This window comes from Natrix helvetica (assembly GCF_964273705.1).
Source record: "Natrix helvetica genome assembly, chromosome: 6".
Lineage (NCBI taxonomy): Eukaryota > Metazoa > Chordata > Lepidosauria > Squamata > Natricidae > Natrix > Natrix helvetica.
This window is the reverse complement of record NC_138553.1, coordinates 51349217-51375087: the sequence shown is the minus strand read 5'-3', so window position 1 is coordinate 51375087 and position 25871 is coordinate 51349217.

Sequence of the window (25871 nt, the reverse complement as noted above, 5' to 3'; positions counted from 1 at the left end):
ACTTAGATCTGTCTGCGTTATACATGGGACAAAATAGAAGGACGTGCTCCACTGTTTCAACCTCGGCTCTGTCACAAGGGCATAGCCGCTCGTTAATCGGGAGCCTCTTAAAACAACCATCCAAAAGTGCTGAGGGCAAGACATTAAAGCGAGCTAGAGAAAAAGCTCTTCTATACTTGGGAATGGTTAGAGTATAAAAATAGGAAGCCATCATCAATCCATAATTATTAAGTTGGTTGAGAGTCAGGAGGGAGCAGGTTTTGTTGGCTCTGGCTTGTAGATATTGTAAATCAATGTCCACAAGCCGTTGGACTATCTTAAATTGGGCGTCCTTGAGGTCGTAGTTTCCCAAGACATCCTCCGTAAAACCTAGCACATGAAGTTTCTTCAGCAGCTCTTTCTCCCAGCGAGAAATATGGGAGTCCGCGAACGCCAGGGAGAGGTAGCTGCCAGGAACTGCCAGAAAAAGCACCCGAAACCACCATTTAAAGATGTTAATCCAGGCCATACATTCCACCGATCGAATGCCCACTTCCAGGTACATTGGGGCAAAACCAACACAAGGGGGAAGACCCAGAAGTTTTCTAAGAAAAGCAGCCTGAGTTCTTTCAATGCAATCCTTGAAGCCCTGTATCCATATGGGAATACCGTGAAGGGTTTGGGCCAACATTTTGGCTTTGTAAATATGTAGGGCAGAAGGAATGAACTGGCCACCCTGGGTATAAAAGAATCTTAAAATCTGCTGGTGACTACAGTATGCTGAGTTCAGCACCTGGGTTCGATGTCTAATCCAGGCACCAGTGTTCTGAAATTGAATACCTAAATACTTAAAATGGAAAACCTGCTTAACAGCATTGTCACTGATATCCCAGTTATACAATTTCCGGGCTCTAGTAAACACTAGTACTTTTGATTTATCATAGTTAATACCCAAATGGTTTTCAGCACAGTAAGACCCAAATGCAGAAAGTAATCTTTTCAGTCCTGGCCTTGACAATGAAAGGAGAACCACATCATCAGCGTAAAGAAGAAGCGGGATCTTTGTAGTTGTCAGCTTCGGGGCATGGGACTCAATATGTCTGATGTAACCAGCCAGGTCAGATAAAAATATATTAAACAGAAGAGGAGCCAGAACACATACCTGTTCCCGTTCTTAATCGGGATAGGATTAGAAAGTTAAACCAGGGTTGATTCACCGCTTGTTTTCTTCTGTCTTCAATTTTATTTTAAATACAGGGTATAAACATTTAACAATCATATGCTAACATAAGCTAACTGAATTTGACATCCTACCTCCTCTTGTGCCTTAATTCCCCTTTTGTTATGCTAACTTTAGATACGTTGTAACATTCCTTATTCCTTCACTCATAAGCTAATTGAAAATTTTTAGTCCGATATTTGTTTTGAATATAGTCAATCCATCTTTTCCATTCGAACTTGTATTTCTCATCTGAGTGGTCCTTCAAGTATGCTGTAATTTTGGACATCTCTGCTAGAAGGACTTTTAGCGTCCATTCTTCAATAGTAGGCAATTCTTCCCTCTTCCAGTACTGCGCCACCAACAATCTTGCTGCCGTCATTAAGTTCAAAATCAAATTAGTCTCTATAACTGTACAATCTGTAATTACACCTAACAAAAACAACTGGGGGGGTGAACTTTATCCTTTTTTAAAGTATATTTTGAATAACCCACCATATTTTTATCCAAAATGCTTTGACTTTTTTGCAAGTCCACCATATATGGTAATACATAGCATCAGCACAATCACATCTCCAACATTTAGGTTGTAAATTCGGAGACATACAAGATAATTTTTTGGGATCTAAATGCCATCTATACATCATCTTATAAAAATTCTCTCACAAATTCTGAGCTTGTGTAAATTTTACATTTCTTACCCAAATCTTTTCACATGTTTCCATCATTATTGGCTCTTTGAAATTTTGTGCCCATTTTATCACACAGTCTTTAACTAACTCTGTTTCAGAATCTATTTCTATCAGTATATTATCCAACCTTTTTATGTGCATTTGACTCTGGTCCTTAATTTGTTTTACCAGACTATCCTCATTTTGCGTGATACCAATTGTCTGATCTTTTTTCCATCTAGCTTGTAACTGTCCATACTGGAACCAGGTTTGAGTTACCCCTTCCTCTCTTAGTACATTCAGAGGCTTTAACTGTAGTACACCTCTCTCTATATTAAGAAGTTCTCTGTATGTAATTACATCCTGGTTTTGTTCTATACTTATATTCTCTATCGCGTGTCTGGGTACTACCCATGTCATTTAACCTATATTGGTATCATTTAACCTATATTGGTATTTTTTCCAGACACGCAATAGAGCATTCCTTAATATATGGCTTTTAAAAGTCTTATCCACCTTCTTATCATATATTAAATAGGCGTGCCAACCATATACCAAATCATATCCCTCAATATTCAGAATTCTATCCTCTGTTAAATTAATCCAATCACTAATTGTTGTTAAAACTACTGCTTCATAGTATAATTTTAAATTGGGCATTTTCAAACCTCCTCTTTCCCGTATGTCTTGCATTATTTTAAGTTTTACTCTTGGTTTCTTCCCCGCCCAGACAAAGTTATTAATACCTTTCTGCCATTCTTCCAAATTTGCATCTTTTTAAAGTATTGGTATCATTTGAAAGAGAAAGAGAAACTTAGGCAAAACATTCATTTTTACTGCTGCTATCCTCCCCAACAATGACAATTGTAATTTTTTCCATTTATTCATCTCTAACTGTATTTTATGTTATAATGGTTCATAATTATACTTATATAATTTCCCATTTGAGGTTGCAATGTGAACTCCTAAATATTTAACTTTTTCTATTATCTCACATCCTGTTACTCTTTCTAGTTCTTCTTTTTGATTTGTGGTCATATTTTTAACTATCATCTTTGTTTTTCCTAGATTTATTTTGAACCCAGATACTTGACCATATTGATTAATTATGTTCATTAGATCTATAGCTGATTTCCCCAGTTGGGTTAAAGTTACAACCAAGTCATCCGCAAATGCTCGTACTCTATACTCATAATGCCTGATCTTATTTCCCTGTAGGTCATCTGACCCATGTATTCTATTCAACAATACCTCCAAGGTTAAGATAAACAATAATGGAGACAGGGGACACCCCTGTCTTGTTCCTTTTTCAATTTTGAAAGGTTCTGTTAAATTACCAATAACTATAATTTGTGCTGTCTGTTTCTGGTATAGTGCCTTGATAGATGGTGTGAAGTACTCTCCAAAATGCATCTTTTGTATTATTTTTATTAAGAATTGCCAATTCACTCAATCAAATGCTTTCTCCGCATCTAAAAATAAAAGCGCTGCGGGGACTTGGTTGTTCTTCCCCAAATATTCCAATATATTAACAATTTGTCTAACATTACTTTTCATTTGTCTCCCCTGTATAAAACGGGATTGATCATTATGAATTGTTTGTTGTACAATTGACATCAACCTATTTGCTAATATTTTAGCAAAGATTTTATAATCGGTATTAAGTAATGAAATTGGCCTATAGTTTTTTGGCTGAGTATGGTCCTGATCTTCTTTTGGGATCAGGGAAATAAAGGCTGTTCTCCAAGATGGTGGTACCCTTCCTTCCATTTGAATTTTATTAAATAATTCCTTAAGAGGATCTACCATTTCTAATTGTAACTTTTTATAATAAACCGCTGTCAATCCATCTGTACCTGGGGCCTTCCCAATTTTTAATTGCTAAATTACCTGGAGAATTTCCTCTGTGGTTACAAGTTGATTCAGCCTTTCCCTTTGTTCATCTGTAACTATAGGTATTTTCTCTTTCTCCAGATATCTATCTATATCTAAACCTTGTATTTTATCACCAGCGTACAATCTAGTATAATATTCTGAGAAGGCCTTTTTAATCATATCCTGTTGATAAACGTCTTTACCTTTGTATTCTACTTTCTCTATAGTACGATATTTTTGTTTTTTCCTTAACACGTCTGCTAGCCATCTACCTGGTTTATTTGCATTACAAAAAGTGTATATCAGCGTATATCAGATTTGTGGCTACTTGGTCTGACATCAACATTTTGAACTGTCCTCGCAGTAAAGTAATTGCTTCTCTTATCTTCTTGTCGTCTGGATTAGATATTAACGCCTGCTCCTTCTTTTTTATTTTTATTTTTTTAATTTTTCAATTTTATTAACAAACATGTAAAATACACACACACAAAACTTAGAAGTACAACACATTTACACAATGCAATACAAACAGGAGCTTCCTGTTCTTTCTAGTAGCAATTATCAATTGATAGCGCTCACCTTATATTATTTCCCATTCAGTTGTATTTCATTTGGGTTTCACCATTCTTAACTTTCTTATTTTACTCATAACTATTATTTTTGAGTTTTGTTACATTCCTTCATTGATTCTTGTTTCTTTCCTCCATCCACCTATACCATTTATCCCATATCTGGTAGAATTCTGATTCTTCTTTTCCCTGAATTTCTTTAGTTAGTTTGTCCATTTCAGCACAATCCATAATTTCATCTTCACTTGGAATTAATTTGTTTTTCCATTTCTGGGCAAAGGCAATCCTTGCTGCCGTAATTATATGTAGTATTAAATACTGGATTTCTTTTTTGTATTTCGCAGACATTATTCCTAATAAAAAAAATTCAGGTTTCCATTCTATTTTAACCCCCGTTATTGCCTCCAGCCAATTTTTGATCTTTTTCCAAAACTTTTTAGCCTCCTCACAGGTCCACCATAAATGGTAATATGTTCCATGTATCGATTCGCATTTCCAACATTTTGGGGAGGTATTTGTTTAGATTTTAGTTAACCTTGTTGGTGCCAGGTGCCATCTATAAAACATTTTGTACTGGTTTTCCTTCTTTGCAACTGATAATGTCATTTTTAAGTTTGTTCCCCAAAATTTTTTCCATTTGTCTAACTCAATATTATTAGATTAGATCCCAATTTGGTAATGCTAAACCTCCCCTCTCCTTGCTGTCTTGCATTGACTTTAGTTTAATCCTCGCTTTTCGTCCCTGCCAAATGAACCTAGTGGTTATTTTGTTTAATTCTTGAAAGAATTTTTTACCCGGATTAATAGGTGTGGCTTGCAACAAGAATAAGATTCTTGGTAAAATATTCATTTTAATTGTCGCTATACGTCCCATGAGTGATAGTTGAATATTTTTCCAATTTTCTAAATCTTTCTTTATTTGTATCACTAATTTATTATAATTATCATCTTTAATTGTGGAACATTTTGCCGACACCCAGATCCCCAAGTATTTCACTTTCTTAGTTATTTGCATTCTGGTTGTTACTTCCAGTTCCTCTTCTTGCTTTTATGACATGTTCTTGGTTATCATTTTTGTTTTGTTTTTATTGATCTTTAATCCTGCCACTTTGCCATATTCTTCTAATTTTTGAATTGATTTTAGACTGGATTCTAATGTGTCCTTTAGAACAAATACTAAGTCATGGGCATAGGCTTGGGCCTTATATTCTTCATTTTTGAGTCTTAAACCTGTTATTCCCTGGTCCTTCCGAATTTCATTTAATAAAATTTCCAAAGTCAATATAAACAGCAAAGGAGAGAGGGGGCATCCCTGTCTGACTCCTTTTTTTATTTCAATCTTCTCTGTTAATTCTCCATTCATCAGAACTTTGGCTGTCTGATTGTTATAAAATCTTTCTATCATTTTTATAAAATTTTCTCTGAATTTCATCTCATCCAATAGTGTTATTATAAATTTCCAGATTACGTTGTCAAATGCTTTTTGTGTATCAAGGAAAACCAGTACCATTTATTTTTCTGGATGCGCCTCGTAGTACTCTAGGATGATTCTCGTATTATTTCTAATGTGTCTGTGAGGTAAAAATCCGTTTTGGTCTGGGTCTATTCGTTCATTTAAAACCTGTTTAATTCTTCTTGCCATAATTGCTGCAAATTTTTTATAATCAGAGTTTAGTAATGAAATCGGCCTGTAGTTTTGAATTTCTTGTAGGCTGGTTTCTTCTTTTGGGATCAGCGATATTATTGCTTCTGTCCATGATTCAGGTATATTGGCTTTTCCTAAAACTTCATTAAACATTTCCACTCCTAACTCTTCTAATATTATTTTATTATATTTGTATAGCTCCACCAGTATTCCATCTGGTCCTGGGGTTTTATTATTTTTCTGGTTTTTCAAGACTAATTCCACTTCGGCTAACATTATTGGCCTGTTTATCGCCTCCCTTTGTTCTTTTGAGATTGGTGTTATCTTTTCTGTGTTTAAATAATGTTTTATTTTGTTTTCCTCCATACTATCTTGTGCACATAGTTTTGTGAAGTATTTATGAATAATATGCTTCTTTTCTTCCGCTTTGTATTGAATTCTTCCCTCATCATCTTTTAATTGATATATCATCCTTTTTTCCTTTTCATTCTTCAGTCTGTATGCCAGCCATTGTCCAGGTTTGTTGGCTTGTTCAAAGTAATTTTGTCTTGCCGCTTTAATTTTCTGCACTAATTCCTTTTGATTTATTAAGTTGAACTTATGTTTAATTATCTCTCCTTTTTCTTTTTAAATTTTATTCTTTGGGTCTTTCTGGAGTTCAACTTCGGCTTCCATAAGTTCCTTTTGCATATATTCTTGTTGCTCTTTTTGTTTTCTAGTTTTTCTCGCCATGTAGTCAATCGTAAGGCCTCTTGTGTATGCTTTCATAGTGTCCCAAAGATTTTGAATTAAGGTATCTTCTTTTTTATTTATTCTAAAAAATTGTTTTAATTCTTTCTTCAGCATTTGAGTGTATTCAATCATTAGTATCCTGCCTTCTTCATCAGAGTAGACTTCTTTGGAATTTATTTTTTCCTTTATATAGGTTGTTATCCCTCTTTTTTTTCTACTAGTGCTATGTATAATTTCCCAAGTTTTTTGTTTTCCAGTAAGATCTTATGTTCCCTTTTAATATGCACTTCCTGTATGCAGATTATATCTACCTTCAGTTTCTTAAGTTTGTTAAACATCTGCGCTCGTTTTTTGGTGCGTTCAGTCCATTCTTTCCTGTTTCTTTCCTTGTCTTCTGATGTTTCTTCCTCTTGACTTCTACTTTCTAGGTCCTCTTTACTTCCTTGTTCTTCTTCCCCTGTGCAGTATTTCTCATAGAATTCCTGCGCTTCTTCTATATTCTCTATCTTATACCTTTTTCCTTGCCAAGACACCAGTACCCCTTCTGGTACCAACCATCTGTACATTATTCTGTTTTTATTTAACTGATTTGTTAAAAATTGGTATTGTCTATGTCATTCACGAATTCTCCGTGGAATCTGTTTAAGCATGATCAACTCTTTTCCCTGGTATGTAATTGTCCCTTCTCTGGTTTTTTTCTATACTTCATCTCTAGCTGTTTTTTTGGCAAATCTTACATGCACTTCTCTTGGGAGCCTATGTCTTCTGGCATAATTAGTATGCATACGGTAAGCTTCATCGATATCCCCTCTCAACTCTTGTTCTTTTCTTTGTAGAATTTCAGTGAAGATTCCATTCATTTTTCCTTTCAGGTTTTCCTCCTTCTCTTCCGGTATGTTTTGGAATCTTAAATAGAATGCAGCTCTTTCATTTTCAAGTTCTTTATTAACTTGTCTATATTCCAGCTCCATTTTTTTCCATCTTCTGGTCTGTTTGTTCTGTTTTTGTTTTGATGTTCTGGATTTTATGTTCGTTGATTGCTAAGGCATTCTGTATCCTTTCAATTTTGTCATCCCGGTTTTAATATTTCCTTTCAATTCTCCCATTTCATTTTTCATTTCTTCATGATTCCTCCTTGTCTCTTCATGATTTGTAGCCATCACCTCTTGGTTTTTCATCAGTGTCTCTTGTATCATCTGGAGCATCAATTGCATACTTTGCATTGTTGGTGCTGGTCCCCGTTGTGCCTGCCATCGTTCCGCCTTTCTCCAGCCCCAATGCGCTCTCAATTAATCTTTGATTTCAGGAGAGGGATGTTGCCGAGATCATATTGGGTGTGGTTTTTTTTAACTAACTTTCCTGAAGTTGCCATTCTTATCCCCCTTATCCACACTTGCATATAAATTCTACTTTACTTCTACGTTATTGGCAATATCAATAGTATCAATAATTATATATCTCAATATTTAGCAATAATTAACCTTCCTTAATATCACATTTTAATATCTAAACATTCCTATGTATTATACTATTCTGTTTTTGATCCTTAATTGTTATATATCCTAGAGTTATATATCACACTATTATCTTATACCAATAGATGTCTCTCAGTTGTATCAATTATATAGGTATTCAATTCTATAATTAGTTTCTCTTTATGCATATATATCAGCTTATTTCATTGTTAGCTTTCTTACATCAGATTTCTCGGTTCAAATTTTGATCCACTAGGTGTCACCCTCTCTTCAGCATCTCTGTTATTGTCAATCAGTTAATATAACAAGTCCAGCGACCAAGGAAAATAGAGGGGGGGGGTAACGAAGCCCACTAATCATTCCAATAAAGCAAGAAGAAAAAAGTCAACAAGTTAAACAATCCTTCGGTGCTTTACATGTCTTCTCAGCAGTTACTATGTCCTACTCCTGTTGTCCATGCCAGGTTTTCGTTCTCCCTTTGGCCAATTTAGTTCAAGTTATTTACGCGTCAATTCCAACTCAGCGATTCTGCTCTCACAGCTTTTCAGCAAAAATCTGAAAGATCTCCTTCCCTGAGCCTCCTTCTTTCCAGCTCACCCTCTCTGCCAGTTTCGTGTTGTCCTCCTCTTGTTTGGGTTGTCAATAATAGTAACAGATATCTCGATTTCAGCTGCTTTCTCTCTCTGCTTCCTTCTTATGCGGTTGCCATTGCTCCGGTCCTGATGAAGTGGCATGATAGATCCTCATCCGTTTAGTGGGTTTCTCCTACCACTGGGAGGATTTGTCTTATCACCCCAGCATCTTCAGAGTTTCCCCCTTAATCTGTTGGTCCCTCCAGGATCCACAGCACTCAAAAATGAGCCCAAACAAAGAAGTTAGAGTTAGAGGTCAGGACAGCTCCTGTTCCTCAACTCCAAGCACGATGACGTCACCACAGGAAGTTCCTTTTATTTCTTCTTCTAATTCCCTTCGTTTTCCCCCTGTCTATGCCTATATAAGTTATTCAGATTTATTAAGACACCTCTCATGTAAGCTTTGCTTGCATCCCAAACCATTTCCATCGATGTCCCCTTATGCATGTTAAAAGCAAAATATTCTTTCAATAGTTTTTTACATTCTATAATGTTTCTCTCATATCTAAATATATTCTCATTTAACCTCCAAGACCTCCTAGATCCCTCTCTATATTCCAATTCCATCTAAACAGGATTATGATCTGTTAGAGTTCTCGAGCATATCTTCGTCTTCTTCACCCTAGAAAGTAAATCATTTGTAATTAGTATTATTGTCTGGGTTTGCTGCATTTTTAATTCTTGCTCTTTACGTTTAGTAGCTGCTCGAGTTTGTCTTTGTTCCATAATTTCTTCTGTCTCCTCAGGTAAATCCAGAGTTTGAGCAGCTCCCCCATGTACCTGAATATCTTGTTGTCCGGTCTCGCCTATTTCTTTTCTTCCTTTAGGTCCTGGGGATGGGGGGCATCCAGCCTTTAATACATTCTATAAAAATGTCTTGCTTTCCAAACTGTATTAAGACGATACCTTTGTCCTTGATAATTCACCACCAATCTGACTGGGGCCTCCCATCTAAATTGAATCTGGCGCCTTTTAAGTTCATCCACTAAGAATGCATAATCCTTTCTGGATCTCAACATTTTTTGGGGGATTTCCTTCAATACTACCACATCCTGTCCTGCCACTTGTAACTTATTTTTATAAATTGCTTGCAGTATTTCATTCTTGGTTTTCCTGGTGACAAAATAAATTACAATATCTCTTGGTAGTTGTCTCTGTCTGGCAATCAGGGAGTCAGTTGGGCCTGCTGATTGTATACTTGGCTCCTCGCTATGCATCAGCGGCCCTGCCAGAGCTCCTCGAGATGATTGCAGGGATGGCGGTTGAAACCCCCAAACTATTAGTTATGGGGGACTTCAACCTGCCGTCGACGGGCGAGTCATCCGAGGCGGCTCGGGAGTTCATGGCTTCCATGACAGCCATGGACCTGACCCAAGTAATTCAGGGACCCACACACGAGGGAGGCCACACGCTGGACCTTATTTTTATCTCTGGTCAGTGGAAGAGTGATCTGGGAATAGGGGACTTGGTTATTGCACCCCTGTCATGGTCAGATCACTCGCTTCTCCGGCTCGACTTCCCTGGTGCTACCCCCCATCGCGGGAAGGCGGAACCAGAAGGTCCTAGATGGTTCCGCCCCAGGTGACTGATGGAACCTGATAGGTTCCAGACGGAGCTTGGGCCACTTCCTGTAGCCCTGACACGCTCCCGGATGGAGGACCTGGTGGCCGCATGGAACAATGCGGCGGCCGGGGCCTTGGACCGGGTTTCACCTATGCGGCCTATCCGGTGGCAGCGAACCACCCTGGCCCCTTGGTTCTCCGAGGAGCTAAGGGTGATGAAGCGCCACAAGAGACACCTAGAGAGCAGATGGAGATCCTCTCGCTCCGAATCTGACCGAACACAGGTAAGAGCCTACTTACGGACCTACCTTGTGGCACTAAGGGTGGCTAAGCATCGATACTACGCCACTCTTATTGCGTCCGCAGAAAACCGCCCTGCCGCCCTGTTTCGGGTGACCCGCTCCCTCCTTTCACAGAGGCTGCGGGAAGCCCCCCTGCAGGGTAGAGCAGAGGAATTTGGGGAATATCTGCAGGACAAAATCGCTCAGATCCGGAGTGAGTGGGTCTTCCTTAGTGATCCAGGGGAGACGTCGGAGGCGAGTCTTGAGGGACCATTCTGGGAGGAGTTTGACTCTGTTGCCGCCGAGGATATGGACAGGTTACGTGGGCGACTGCGGGCCACCACATGTTTATTGGACCCGTGTCCCTCCTGGCTTATACTGGCAGCCTGGGAGGTCACACGAGGCTGGCTCCAGGGACTAGTGAACGCTTCGTTGAGCAAGGGGTCCTTGCCGGCCGTCTTGAAAGAGGCGGTGGTGAGGCCCCTTAAGAAGCCTTCTCTGGACCCAGTAGAGTTAGCCAATTATCGTCCCGTCTCCAACCATCCCTTCTTAGCGAAGGTTGTTGAGAGTGTGGTGGCGCAACAGTTCCCTCGACACCTGGAGGAAATTGACTATCTAGACCCGCGCCAGTCCGGTTTCCGACCTGGTCACAGCACGGAGACGGCTTTGGTCGCATTGGTGGATGATCTCTGGAGGGCGAAGGATGGGGGTTGCTCCTCCATAGTAGTCCTATTAGATCTCTCAGCGGCTTTCGATACCATCGACCATGGTATCCTATTGCGTCGGCTGGAGGGGATGGGGGTGAGGGGCACCGTATTGTGGTGGTTCTCCTCCTACCTCTCCGGTCGGACGCAATGTGTGTTGGCAGGGGAGCAGAGGTCGACCTTGAGGCCACTCACGTGTGGGGTGCCGCAGGGGTCGGTCCTCTCACCTCTCCTGTTCAACACATACATGAAACCGCTGGGCGAGATCATTCGAGGATTCGGGGTCGAGTATCATCTGTATGCCGATGATACTCAGTTATACATCTCTACCCCGAATCACCCCAACGAAGCCGTCGAGGTGATGTCCCGGTGTCTGGAAGCCGTGTGGGTCTGGATGGGAGACAACAGACTCAAGCTCAACCCTTCCAAGACAGAGTGGCTGTGGTTACCGGCGCCCCGCTTCAGCCAGTGGGTTCCATCTCTGGCCATTGGGGGTGAACAACTGCCCCCCGTGGATAGGGCGCGCGATTTGGGCGTCCTCCTAGATACCCGGCTGTCGCTGGATGACCATGTGATGGCCGTGGCTAGGGGGGCGTTCCACCAGGTTCGCCTGGTGCGCCAATTGCGCCCCCTACTGGAGCAGGACGCCCTTCGCACAGTCACTCATGCCCTCGTGACGTCCCGCCTTGATTACTGCAATGCTCTCTATATGGGGCTCCCCTTGAGATGCACCCGAAGGCTGCAGCTGGTCCAGAATGCAGCCGCGCAGACAATTATGGGGAGTACTAAGTACTCCCATATAACACCGCTCCTGCGCGAGCTGCACAGGCTACCTGTGGCTTTTTGAGTGCGTTTCAAGGTGTTGATTATCACCTTTAAAGCGCTCCATGGCTCAGGACCTAGCTATTTGCGAGATCGCATCATACCCCACACATCCCTACGACCAATTCGCTCTCACAGAGAGGGACTCCTCCGGGTACCATCTGCTAAGCAATGCCGGTGGGTGGTGCCCAGGAGTAGGGCCTTCTCTGTGATGGGCCCAACCCTCTGGAACGACCCCCCCCCCCGATATTAGAATTACTGCTGATCTCCGCTCCTTCCGTAAGAAACTCAAGACCCACCTGTTCCAATTAGCTGGCCTGGCCCAATCGCAATTACAATCATGATCTAATCCCGACCTTCCTGGCCGGTATTTTAAATTTTCAAATTCTGGGGTATTTTAATTGGTTTTAATTGGTTTTAATCATTAGTTAATTTATGACTATTGTACAGACTTTGTGTTTAATTTGTTTGTCTGGGGTTTTGTATTTTTGTTGTTTACTGTATATTTTATTTCTGTCTGTACACCGCCCCGAGTCCCCTCGGGGAGAGGGGGCGGTTTATAAATTTAATAAACTGAAACTGAAACTGCAATCCATGAATTAACACGGTAAATTTTATCGATCTGCCAGGCACACTCCACCTTTGGTTCACCAGTTAATTGAGCGAAAGCTTCGGCAAAAATATATCTCAAATCTTCCTGGTTCTGTTCTTTCAAACCCCTTATTTTTAAAGCAAATTCCATTGTTCGATATTGTATCATTGTAACTTCTGCCTCTGATTTATCAATTTTACTTTGTGCCTCCTCAACTTTATTCTCCAACTTGATGTTAGACTGATTAATTTCTTCCACCTTCTCATCCAGAGATGTTACATAACCAAGTAAACCCTTAAATGCATCAACAATGTCCTCCCTAATCTGTTGATTACGGGTTTGGATTAAATCCTTAATTCCAGACATTTCTTCAGAGACATCTCTAAAAGCATTTGAAATCCTTTCCTGCAAGACAACGGCTTGATCCTTTAATGCCTTTTGGAGATCTTCAAGTGTCAGAGTTTTTGTTTCTACTGGGGGTAATAAAGATTGTAATCTAGGTGTCTGGGCTGGGGAATTGCCAGCACTCTTAGAAGCGCTTGGTTTTGTTTGCTTTGAAGCCATTTCGAAATATTCAAACAAACTTTTCAGCGGCCAGTTTATTAAGTCCAAAAAGTCTACCTATTCCCCCACTGTTAGCCAAAACTGTTTTCTTTGCTGTTAAACTCTTGAGTCTTTTAACATTGTTAACAGGCAGTTAACAAATGCTGCCCCTTTTAAGTTTCACTTTCGACACACCCTTTATTATTCAATCGCCATCTTTAAATCCTTTTGTCTTCACAGAGGGAAGTATATTACTCTAGAATTAAGGTTTGTACTTACAATTATCTTTGCTCCTGTTTTGCTCTGCCTTGGTTGCTTCTCTTGTAGCTGGCAAAAAGAGCTTTCTCCTGGATCAATCAGAGGCTTTGTGATGCTCCTGAGATCAGCAGGACATGCTCTTCTCTATCACTGTTTCTTCAGAACAGTTTAGGTCCACAGAGATATCAACAGCAATCCTGGAGACCCAAGATTGCATGTCGTGTCGTTGTAACGTCAAGCCCCGCCCCCTGCTATTGCTATTTTTGTTTAAGCTTTTTTATAAATATCTCAAATCATTGTGTGAAAAGTGTGGCACCTGGGTGTCATACATTCTACTGCAAATAAAACCAATAAAGTATCATAGTATCATAGTATAACAACTATGAAAAAGCAAGAAAAAGGAGGTCACTTCCGGGATCAGACGACGACGGATGTGTTTGTCCACGCTCGTCTCCCCGGTGGGTCCCTTAGGGGACACACGAGCCCTTGTAGGGGGGTCCTGCTGAAGGGTGGCTGGCCGAGGCACCCCGCATGTGGCAGCAGCCAGTTGGGGTGCTTTTCGGCTTCGCCTAGGAGATGGGGAGCGGAGGGGGGGCGAGAGACAGCTTTGCACTGCCCACCCTCTCGTCGGATGGCTCTGGAGTTTAAAAGAAGAGTCGGAAAAGTGCAGCTGGAGACTGAAGGTGGGGATCCTGACCGGCGCTCTTGGAGGATTTAGGAGAAAAGCAACAGTCACTTTGTGAGTCTTTTGTGTTTCTGTTCTTGAAGAGAGATTAGAGGGGGGGTTTACCATTCCCCCCGTTGGACTAAGCGGCTTTGAAAATGGACCCTCGGGAAGAGAGAGGTTAAAAGACTGATATATTTGACTTTTAATTGAAAATGACTTTCACAATTGCTGGAAACGACTCTGAACTGTTGTTTTAAAACAAAAAACTTTTGGCGACTTCTTTCCCTGTGAAGGGGAGGGCCAAGATGGCGCTCGCCCCTCTTTCTTTGTCTTTATGCAAATGAAGTCTGTCCTTTGAAGCTACTCCCAAAGAGAGAATAAAGAAAAGTGGATTATTTGTTTACTCTCCCAAAGGGAAACTGGGACCTCCTCCTGTGTAGGATCTTCTGATCTTTGGCTGACTTTTCTCTCCATTCATTCTTGGTGTATTTTACTCTTCGAACTGCAAATTGGGTGCCGTTGCGATTGTTTTCCTTTGGAGACCAGTGTAGCTGTGAAACCCTCTGACACCACTTCCCTTGGCAAGGATTTGCACCTCTGAACTTAAACAAATGGTGGCAAGGAAACCCCCTACCGGAAAAGTGCACTCAGCCCCCTCATTGGCTGCCCCAAGTCCCACGATGCAACAGTCTAAGATATCGTCAATGTTGCAGAAAGCAGTGGCTGGGGAGGATCCTAAGGAATTATCTGTCACGGAAATGTTTAAAGAACTTATGAAGGGACAGAACGAAATGAGGGCTGAGATCAAAGAAGAACTCAGAGTGGTTAAAGAACATATAGCTGGAAATACACAATGAATTTTGGTGTTAGAGGACGGAATGATGGGGCTGGGGGAAGAAGTGAAAGCAATGCATAAGGGAAACATATATATGGAAAACTTTCAGGCGAAAGTAGAATTTGAAAGAATGTCCTTTTTTCTTAGATTCCAGAACTTACCAGAAACAGAGAATGAAAACCTTAAAGATATTATGAGTACAATTTTAGCAGATTATCTCAAGAGAGATAAAAAACAAATGTGGTGGGATATGGATCTAGCTTATAGGATAAATTTAGCATATGCTAGAAGACACAATGTTCCGAGGGAGATACATGTTAAGTTTGTCAGGAGATCCACAAGGGACGAGGTACTTGCGACCCAAAGGGAGGGACCATTGAAATATAAGGGTGAAGAGATCACCATTCTCAAACAGTTCCCGAAAAAAAATAAGAGATAGAAGGAGGAAATTTTCCTCCCTAGCAAAAGATTTATACGAAAAAGGGATCTGGTTTAAATGGCTGATTCTGGAGGGAATGTTAATCTTCTGGGAGGGAAACAGGATCAGAATCAATACAGTCCAGGAGGCGGAGTCCTTCATTAAAAAGAATTTTCCACTCTCAGAGGAGGAACAGAGTGGGAGTAGTGAAAGAGACAGTAAAACACAAGACAGTAAGATCCAAGACGGGAAGGAGAGGGGCACTGAGGCTCTCTCTGGCGACAGGGAGGAAGAAGCAATATCGAAAAGGCTCAGATCTCAAAAGTAAAATTATTTGGAACAATAGCAGTTAGTGATATATTAGAAAACGACAAAGAGAAACATGTAGGAACACAAGACTAACAATATAGAGTAAGATTTGGTTTACTGTTTTCTTCTATAAACTTGTTGTACGTTATATAAATGAGTACCGTGCTGGGATCTCTACCAGCCAGTGACGTGTGGTGAGGTTTATGACTGGTGAGGCACTGACACAGTGCTGGGTTTCAAATATTTTTAGACTTGTGGACTTCAACTCCCAGAATTCCACAGCCAGGCATGCTCAGTTCCAATTTAAAGCGACAGCATTTGTTTTTCTCCTTTGCTCCTTCTTTCTTTTTCTTTTTCTTCTCCTTCCCCTCCTTCCTCCCTCTCTCCCTTCCTCCCCCTCTCTCAAACACATACACACACACACACAGACACACACACACACAGAGAGAAGTTGGATTGGACTATCTCTCCTATCCCTTCCCTCTCTCACTCACTCTCAAACAACCCCCCCCACACACACACAAAAGTTGGATTGGATATCTTTTCCAGTGGCTTGAAAGCAGCTCCTCTGCCACCCCCACCCCCCCATTCCCCTGCTGCCTTTCCCAAACACCTCCACCATTGCAAATGCAGCCTGCTGTCTGGGTGGGAAATGCCTGGAACACAATAAAGCCCACCCACCACCTCCTGCTGGCAGGCTGGGGTGAGAGGAGTGGCAGAGAAGCCGGAGGGGAGCCAAGCCGAGTCTTCCAAAAGAAAGAGGCTGGGGGGAAGTGTGTGTACTACAGCATGGCTCTTTGCCTGGCTTCCTGCCTCCTCCTGTGGTCTCCTCAGTGCTCACTTGTGCTCTCCCTCCCCAAGTGTAGTTTGATTGCAGGTGGAGCCACGTTGCCTTTTCAAACTTGTAATCAGTGAAGCTGGGCTAGATTTTTATATAGTTTTATCCAGCTGTGTGTGTGTGAGAGAGAAATGAATGGGGGCCTGGGGAGGAAGTCACTACACTTGGGGAGGGAGAGCACCAGTGAGGTTAAGCAGAGTCATCCACGGTGAGGCAGCAACTAGCTCAGCTTTTTCCTTTTACTTTTTTTTTCATGATGAGAGTGGTGAGGCTGTGCCTCACTTGCCTCACCTGACTGCACGTCACTGCTACCAGCAGTATGAAAGCTGCCAAAAAAATTTGTATACCTATTTACCCTTCCCTATATATTTGAAAACCAATAAAACTTTGTTTAAAAAAAAAAGAAATTTGTTCAATAGGCATTGTGTGTGAGAGAAAACGTAATTATCTTTGACAAAGTTCATAATAGGTCATCCCAGTCCAAAAGTGTTCAATTCAGCATTCTCTTTCCTTCATAGGGTAGCAAGAGCACCCTCTGCTGGTCTTCTTCTATCCAAAACTGATACTTGCATTAATTCATAGATGTGACTCATCATCTAAGATAATTGAAAGCAGAAAGCCTGGTTTACTGCTTCTGAGTCAGCCTCAGGCAATGCTAAGAAAAAACAAACAAATTAGTTGTGAATTTAGCAAGTTAGAAATCATTAAAAACGTATAAAGCATACCATGTCAACAGATATCAATTTCAAGTCAGCTATTAAATAACTTCACTGCCCTGTCCTGCATTTTAAATATGAAGAAACAAATGAACACATATTCAACATCCTTTACTTTACTTTTATTCATATTTATAGACCGCCCCCTCTCCCAAAAGGGACTCGGGGCGGTGTACAGTCAATACATAGAAAGAATACATAGATAAATCAATACTTAGATATTAAATACATAAATAATTAAATGCTTAGATCCAGATAATATCATCTTGCTGTTTGATCAAACAGCTGATGGGAAAAGTTGCTTAAGAACAAATTCTTAACAGGTACAAAAGGTTCCTTGCTTTCTTTGTTATTTAAGCATCCAGGGTTTTGAGATTACTGTAAGTGAAGACTTTTGTTTCCTTCTCTGCTCTTGCACTGACTTTAAACTAATACCATGGATTTTCTTGTCCTTCTGGTTTGTACACATTCTTTGGTTGTAATCTTTGCTTCATTTCTTGCAATCTCCTTTGATCTTCAAGGCTGAGATGGATTGGCTTTTCTCCAACACAACCTTTCTTAAAGCTTGATTTCTGACAATATGTTAACCTTGAAGTGTAACAGTGAGGCACACACATTTTCAGAGTAAAAAAAAATTCAGACTGAATATTCTGTGTCTGTGTGTGTATGTACCGTGTTTCCCCGAAAATACATTTCCTGATAATAAAACCATGCCACATTTTTTTGGGTGGGCAAAAATGTAAGCCTTCCCCTGAAAATAAGCCCCCTGGACAACCCCCCCTCCAGCCAGGCAGAGTTTCACTCACCAACCTAGCGGTATCCCGAAGGTGGCAAGCCACAGGAAAAGGGGGGGCAAAGGCTCGCGTTGTTTGGCACCTTCGGGATACCGCTAGGTCGGTGAGCGGTGCTGTGCCCAACTGGAGAGGGGGGTTGCTGGGCAGTTGCTCTCTTGCGAGCGTGCTCCCAAAGTGCCGGGCACAGCCTCAGGGTTGAACGGCTGTGTTGCGCTATTGCAGCAGCACTACACAGCAGCCATGAGGTGACCACGCTTACAAGCATCCGCCCAGCAACCCCCCTTTCCAGCCAGGCACAGTGCCATTCACTGACCTAGGGGTATCACCAAGCCATGTGAGTGCCTGTTCGCTGTCCTCCGGCTCCCACAGCTTGGTGCCTTTGGAATGCCCCTAGGTCAGTGAATGGTGCTCTGCATTGCTGGAGAGGGGGATTGCGCGAGCAGCTTTTCCGTTCCCCGCTCGCACATCTCCCAGCCTAATGATGCCCTTGCCTAACTCTCCCTGCAGAGCCATGGGATCTCTGCTGCTGCCTCCACCTGCCGCCACATGGCTCTTTCTGTGGCTTCCAAAGCATGGAGGTAGGATGCTGAGTCTTCCAGAAGTTGCCACTCTGGGAATATGCTCTATGGTTGTACGCTCTGGGAGTACACTCTGCCTCAGCCAGCCCACAACCATAGAGCATACTCCCAGAATGGCCACTGCCGAAAGACTCGCTGCAGAGCGTTGTAACAATGGCGGCACACTGGCCCTGCAGGGAGAGCTGGGCCAGGGCATGGTGAGGTTGGGAGGCACACCAGCTGGGGATGGAAAAGGCACTAGCACAACCTCCCTTTCCAGCCGGGCAGAGCGCCATGCACTGACCTAAGGGTATCCCGAATGCATCAAGCCATGGGAGCTGGGGGGAGGGCAGAGCACACACGGCTTAGCACCTTTGGGATATCACTGGATCCATGAGTGGCAGTCTGCCTGGCTGGAAAGGGGTGTTGCTGGGTGGCTGCTCATGAGCGTGGTCACCTCATGGCTGGTATGTTGCACTGCTGCAACAGCGCAACACAGCCGTTTGCCCCTGAGGCTGTGCCTGGCTCTTCGGGCGCTCGCTCACAAGAGAGCAGCCACCCAGGAACCCCAAAACAATAAGCTCCCCCCGATAAGACCCAATCAATGTTTTGGGGGTTAAAAGAAAATAAGACCCTGTCTTATTTTCGGGAAAACATGGTATGTATATGTGTATATGTGCCAGAGGTGGGTTGCTCCCTGTTTGGCCCAGTTTGGCTGAACTGGTAATAGTATTTTGGCCTGGGTCACAGAACCGGTAGCGAACCAGGCTGGCCACACCCCCAAACTGATTCCCCGGTCACCGCTGCCATTGCCAGCATGTTGTTTAGTAGTGCACGCGCATGCACAGTTCACTGTAAATTGTTCTGAGCATGCACAAAGCGTGCACGAAGCAAACTGGTAGTAAACCCAGGAGCAAATCATTTCTTTTTTTTTTTTTAAGAATTTTATTGGTTTTTTTAACATTTATAAGGGAAAAGGTAAATGGAAAGGTATACAAATTTTGGCAGTTGCAAAGTGTGGCAGGCGCCCCCTCCCTCCAAACTCATAGAATACATCTGAGTATAAAACATTAATACATAGTCATATATAATCAGCATATTAATTCTATTGATATTTTCATTCAGTTTATACATTGTAGTATATAATCCACATATAATTCCATTACTACTTTCGGTCAGTTTATAACAATGAGATTTTCTTATTCATTTTTGTGATCTGAGCTTTCTTGGTATTGCCCCTTCTCCCCCCGCTGGCAGAGCTCTGGCACCTCCCGTGTCCTGCATATCCGTTGTAGGATCTTCTGTTTTTTCTAGGTGTGTTTTGTTTTTTTCCATAAAGGCCTGTGCCTCTATGGGTGTGTTAATTCTAATTCTTGTCTCCTCCCAGAATATCAGCATACCTTCAGGCATCAACCATCTAAACCACACCCCCTTCTGGTATAATTTATTCGCCAATTGCGAATAATTTTTCCTTTTTTCCCTAATTTTCTTGGGGATCTGCTTCAAGATGGTTATTTCCCTATCGTGGTATGTCAGTGCCTGCCCCCTTTGTACACCCAGAATTTCATCTCTTGTGCTTTTTCTAAGAAATTTAATATGGACCTCCCTGGGTACATTGTGTGTTCTAGCATAAGCTGAGTTCACTCTGTAAACCAGATCTATCTCCCATTCCATCTGTTGTTTTTCTTTGTGTATATATTCAGCCAAAATGTTTGTCATAATGTCCCTTATATTTTCCCCATCTGCTTCTATGACATTTTGAAATCTAAGATAAAAGGACATTCTCTCAAATTCTGTTTTCATTTGCTGGGTATCAAGTTCTTTGTTTCCCTTCTGCACCGCTTCTACCCCCCCCCCTCACCTCCGCCACCCCACCCTCCACAAGGTCCAGTCTCTGTGAGTTCTTATAGATTTGGACTTGATTCTCTTTAATTTCTTCTTTCATTTCCTTTAATTGTTTCTTAATTTCTTCCTGGCCCTGTATAAGTTGCTGAAGCATTTGTTGCAAATCCATCTCTGTACTCTTAGGTTGCATCAGGTCTGTAATCTTTGATTGTGTGGCAGGACTGGATGTTGCAGATGTCGGGGCAGAAGTAGCAAAGCCAGGTTTTCCAGGGGGTGGTCTTTTAGGAGACATAGTTTATAAAGTAAAGAGATCAGTCAGTATGGAGAATGGACAGATGGGCAGAGCAGCCAGATGAGTCCAGGAGACAGAAGATCCAAGCAGAAGAGAATTTCTCTAGTCAGTCTGGCAATAGAGAAAAGTTTTCCCCCCAGAGAGATCAAAGAATAACAATCCACAAGAGATTCTTCTGGGTGACACGGAGACAAAGACCGGAAGCCTGAGTTTTAAAGGTGGAGTCAGGTTTCACAATTCATGAAGACAATGGAAGTGTGCCATCTTGCCCTGCCAGCTTTGGGCTCAGAGGCATAACAAAGTTTTAAAAGTTCCCAAAGTCCTCAGGTCATCAATAAGTTATGGAGCTAGATTCAATGGAAAATCACTTTTGCAAGGGTGAGGCATCATTGGTTGGCTCTCCCCCCTCCTCCTTCCCCTGGGGCTGAGAGCAGAATTGTTCCAAGCCGCTTGTCCAAGGGGGGGGGAAATCCCCCTCCCTCCAGCCGCGCCTCCAAAGAAATCCGAAAGTTAAAGTTTTAAAATGCTGAAAGGTCCTTCAAGTCAAGAAAGGGAATGGAGGGGGGAAGCGCCTCACCACACCGCCGCTGCTTCCTTCTATTTTTTCATTCTCCGATCAGCCTGTTGCGAAGACGCGAAGCGCCCTCCGAAACTGCTCCCCGATGCCTAGAGCGAAGCGGGGGGGGGCCCCACCAGCCGCCGCCGATGCCGGGATCCCCCGCGAAGCTGCTCCTCCAGCAGGACGCCTCTCCGGGGCGTCCTGTGCCCCCCAAGAAGTGGGGAAGCCCACCGGGGAGCCGGAGCGGGCAAAGGACTTGCCCGTCGTCGTCAGCTGCCGGAACCGGAAGTCCAAATCATTTCTGATATGCATGTATATACAGTACATACTCTTTCTCTTTCACTCTAGATAGGATAGATAGATCAATCCAATTTTGGAAATTCTCTCTCACTCCCCAAAATCTGAATCATAATTTTAAAACCTCAGTCACATTGATATGAATTTTAATAGAAATATTTGCACTTGACTATTTCTGAAGGCATCTCAATTGGTTTATGTTACTTCATAGGAAGATGTATGAGCTGGGCATCTATCATGTTTGTACAAAACTGAAATATTCCAAGTCAAATACAACTCAGTCATATATTGTGGCCACTAAGAATCAAATTAACCCTCCTGATTTTGCCAAGAGCCTCTGACTTAAAAATAAATTACTACATACCAGGGATGTCAAACTTGTGTCATCACAGCAACATCACATGACATATTGGGACTTCCCCCCCCCTTGTTAAACCAGGCATGACTATGGCCAGCATGTGATGCATCTGGCCCACAGGCTGCAAAGTTGACAGCCCTTGTAAGGATTGCCTCTCCTTCTAACTTAAGAAAGTGAAGACTCTTGAAACAAAGTATTTCAAAAGGAAGCTTTTAAGCAGAAGTGAAAACAATAAGTTCAAAGCAACGTCTGAATCTCCTTAGGCAAGGCAAGTAGAATTAAAGCAGTAGAGATGAGCATACATTCCCATGGCTATCTTCCATTAGACATTAAAGTGAACCATCCCACATGGCCATCATAAACTTTCCCCAAAAGATGAGGAGATCTCAGGGCGCTTCTGTGCCAGGTTGTAAAATATCAGTTGTCACAGGCACTGCTAGGCCCTCCCTTCTCCCAATTGAATGGCAGTATCCGTTTTAGGGATCTGACAGCCCTGCTATATACAAACAGGACTCAAAAGTTGGAGTAATGCTGGTGATTTCATGAATTTAATCTTAGATTATTTTTAGCAGCAATAAATAAAAAATTTGCCTGGGATATTTCCCTGGGATTTTTTAAAAAAACTCTCCAGTATAAACTACAGTTCTGATAACCCATAGAGATTTTCAATCCAAGTCCTAATAATGCCCAACCTTACTTAGTTTTTGAGCCCAGTCAATCCAGTCAGTCAACTACTGTCCACTGTTAAGATATATTTTACTTCTTATACTGGGAATTATCAACCCAGCTTATATCTTTAATGCGATTGAGACCAAAATCCATAGTGATCACAATAAAACACCACCTATCAAAATGCTACAAAGAATACAACTAAGGACATTCTAACAGTTCAGATAATTCTGTACCATTAGCAGAATGTATCTCTATAAATGCTTTTCATATTACTGATGAATGTAATGTTGGCTTACCTGATATGCGCATTTTCTGAAGAAGTGGAGACAGCATCCCTGTATAGGTTATACTCATCTACCATCCAATAGAACTGAGTCTGCAAAGTTTAAGTCCCGCCTCCTCCTGCTGAGATCCCCAGCTTTTTTGACAAACTAACATGCAGACAGATGTGCTAGAACAGAATGATCTCTCCCAGAATAATGGCCCAGACCCTAAGGGTGGCCTGGATGCTATCTCCACTTCTTCAGAAAATGAGTGTATCAGGTAAGCCAATGCTACATTTTCCTGACTCAGTGTAGACAGCATCCATATGTGGGACATACCATAGCTTGTCCAGCATCACGGGAGGGAAACTGTCCGGGACGAATGCTCTAGACCAATCCTGACCTGCTGCAAGACTCTCCTCCCAAAGGCCGCATCAACCAATGCATACCTGTCAATTCTGTAGTGTTGAATAAAACTGGATGGAGATGATCATGTTGCTGCCCTGCACACCTCCTGTAATGGTGCCCTAGTGCCCCAGGTGGCCGAAGCGGCCATGCTATGTGTTGAGTGAGCCATGATGTTATCTGGAATGGGCTGCACCTGAGAGGAATACACCTTTGCAATGCATGCCCTGATCCACCTCCCCAAGGAGGAAGAGGATGCCTTCAGACCCATGGAACCTGGTTGAAAAGAAACAAATAGGGCCTCTGTACGACGGAAAGATGACGTTCTATGTAAGTATATCTTCAAGGCCCTTTGGACATCTAGAGTGTGCCAGCTATGTTCAAGGCAATGGACCCGGCTGCGGGCAGGAGTTGGGTAGAACCAATTCCTGCACACCATGAAAGGTAGAGTTCACCTTGGGTATGAATGCAAGATCCACCCTGAGAACCACCTGGTCTGAATAGAAAGTGCACAAGTCTTGCTGCATGGAGAGGGCCGCTAGCTCCGAAATCCGATGGGCAGATGTGATGGCCATTAGAAACAGAACTTTTTGCGACATGTAGAGAAGAGTTGGGTCCCACAACAGTTTGAAGGGAGCCTGGGTAAGTGCCTGAAGGACGAGTGGTAGGTCCCAAGAAGGATAGCGATGTATGGTAGGCAGTCGTAAATTTGAGGCACCCTTTAGAAATTGCCAAATGAGTGGATTGGCTGTCAGCAATCTGTTGTGGCCCAGCAGGAGCCGTTGGAGTTGCCACCAGACACCGACAGCGAGGGTCCCTCTGAGTCGGCTCAGGAGGATGTGGAGGACCCTGGACAGGGTTCCGACTCTGAGCAGGGCGCAGAGAAGCTGGTTGGCCACTAGGAGGTGCCTGAGGCATGGAGCAGTGGTGAAAGCCAAAGGAAGGGGGCTCCTGATGTCATGCCTTGGAGCAGTGGGGAGGAGTCACGGGACAGTGAGTCAGACATCAGCAGTGAGCTATTAGATGCTCGTTACCGGCATGCTACCCGGTGTAAGGAGCAATTGAGCAATTACAGGAGGTAATTGTTCTCAGCTGCTGATAATTAGACTCCTCTCCAGACTATAAAGGGACTGCTTGTGGACATGCCCTTTGCAGGAATCAACTGATCATTGGAGTTGGAGAAGCTCTCAGATCTGTGTCGTACTTTGGCAGGCTGGATTGCTGCCAAAGGGTTTACCTGGATTGCTGCCAATCTGTTCCCTGGACCTTGGCAGGCAGGACTGCTGCTAAGGTGGTTATCTGGAGCTTGGTAGCTGGATTGCTGCCAAGGGGTGTTGCTGTAGCTGGATTGCTGCCCAGAGTGCTATCTGGATCTTGGCAGGCTGGATTGCTGCCAAGGTGAAACTTGTATGAAAATAAACATCTTGAAGAGTCTTTGTGTCGGAGTGACTTGGTGACGAGAGGGGGGGGGGTCAGAACAGATTGATTCCTGCCCCAAACAAAACTCCATTAAGTTGCAATGGAGCACCTCCAGGCTGAGAATGCCCAGTTGGCTCAACAGATTGCTTTGCTGGCTGGTCATGTCTCTCTGCTCCAGGGGCTTGCTAACCCCCCCCCCCCAGCCAAGGAGGAAATGCCCAGTGGCTACACCAGACAAGTTTGACGGCAAACAAGCGATGTTTGTAGCGTTTTTGGGCCAATGCCAGCGGTTTATCAGCTTGAGAGCGGAGGACTTTCCCACCGACCGGACAAAGGTGGGATTTATTATCAGCTTGCTCTCAGGCACAGCAGCTCGGTGGGCTACTCCGTTGCTCTCTCAGCTGAGCCCTCTGCTGGATGATTTCCAGGGGTTTTGTAACCATCTCAGGCTGATGTTTGAGGATCCCATTAAGGAGGAAACAGCCACCAGACTCCTTAAGTCTTTGCAACAGGGACGTGGCTCTTTGCAGGATTATGTCAGCGAATTCTGGCTGCTTAGTCAGGACTCAGCTTGGAATGAGCCAGCCCTCATGGACACTTTTCAGGATGGCCTGTCAGATGACCTGCAGGATGAGCTGGTGAGGGTGGACAGGCCACCGACGTTCGATGCCTTGGTCCACTTGTGCCTCCGGATAGACGCCCGGCTGCAGAGGCGGAGGCCTCACCGCGTGTCCCAGGAGACCAGTAGGGTGCCGGTCCCTCAAGAGACAGTAGTTGCATGGGAGGAGCCCATGGAGTTGGGTGCCGCCAAACCCCGCTTGTTGCGCACGGAGATGGACAGACAGCGTGCAGGGGGGTTGTGTTTCTACTGTGAGGATCCTGGACACTTGGCTGTAGTTTGCCCCTAAAAGGGTAGGGGGGCTGTGCAGCCTGCGGCCTTCCCTCAGCAACGTGGTGGGAAACGGGCGGGGCCTGATGTGAGGGAGTCCTTAGGTGTGGCACAAGCCGAAGCCGAGGTGGAGGGGCCTCCACGGCACATGATTTTAGCAGTGCACATTCTCTTGTCGG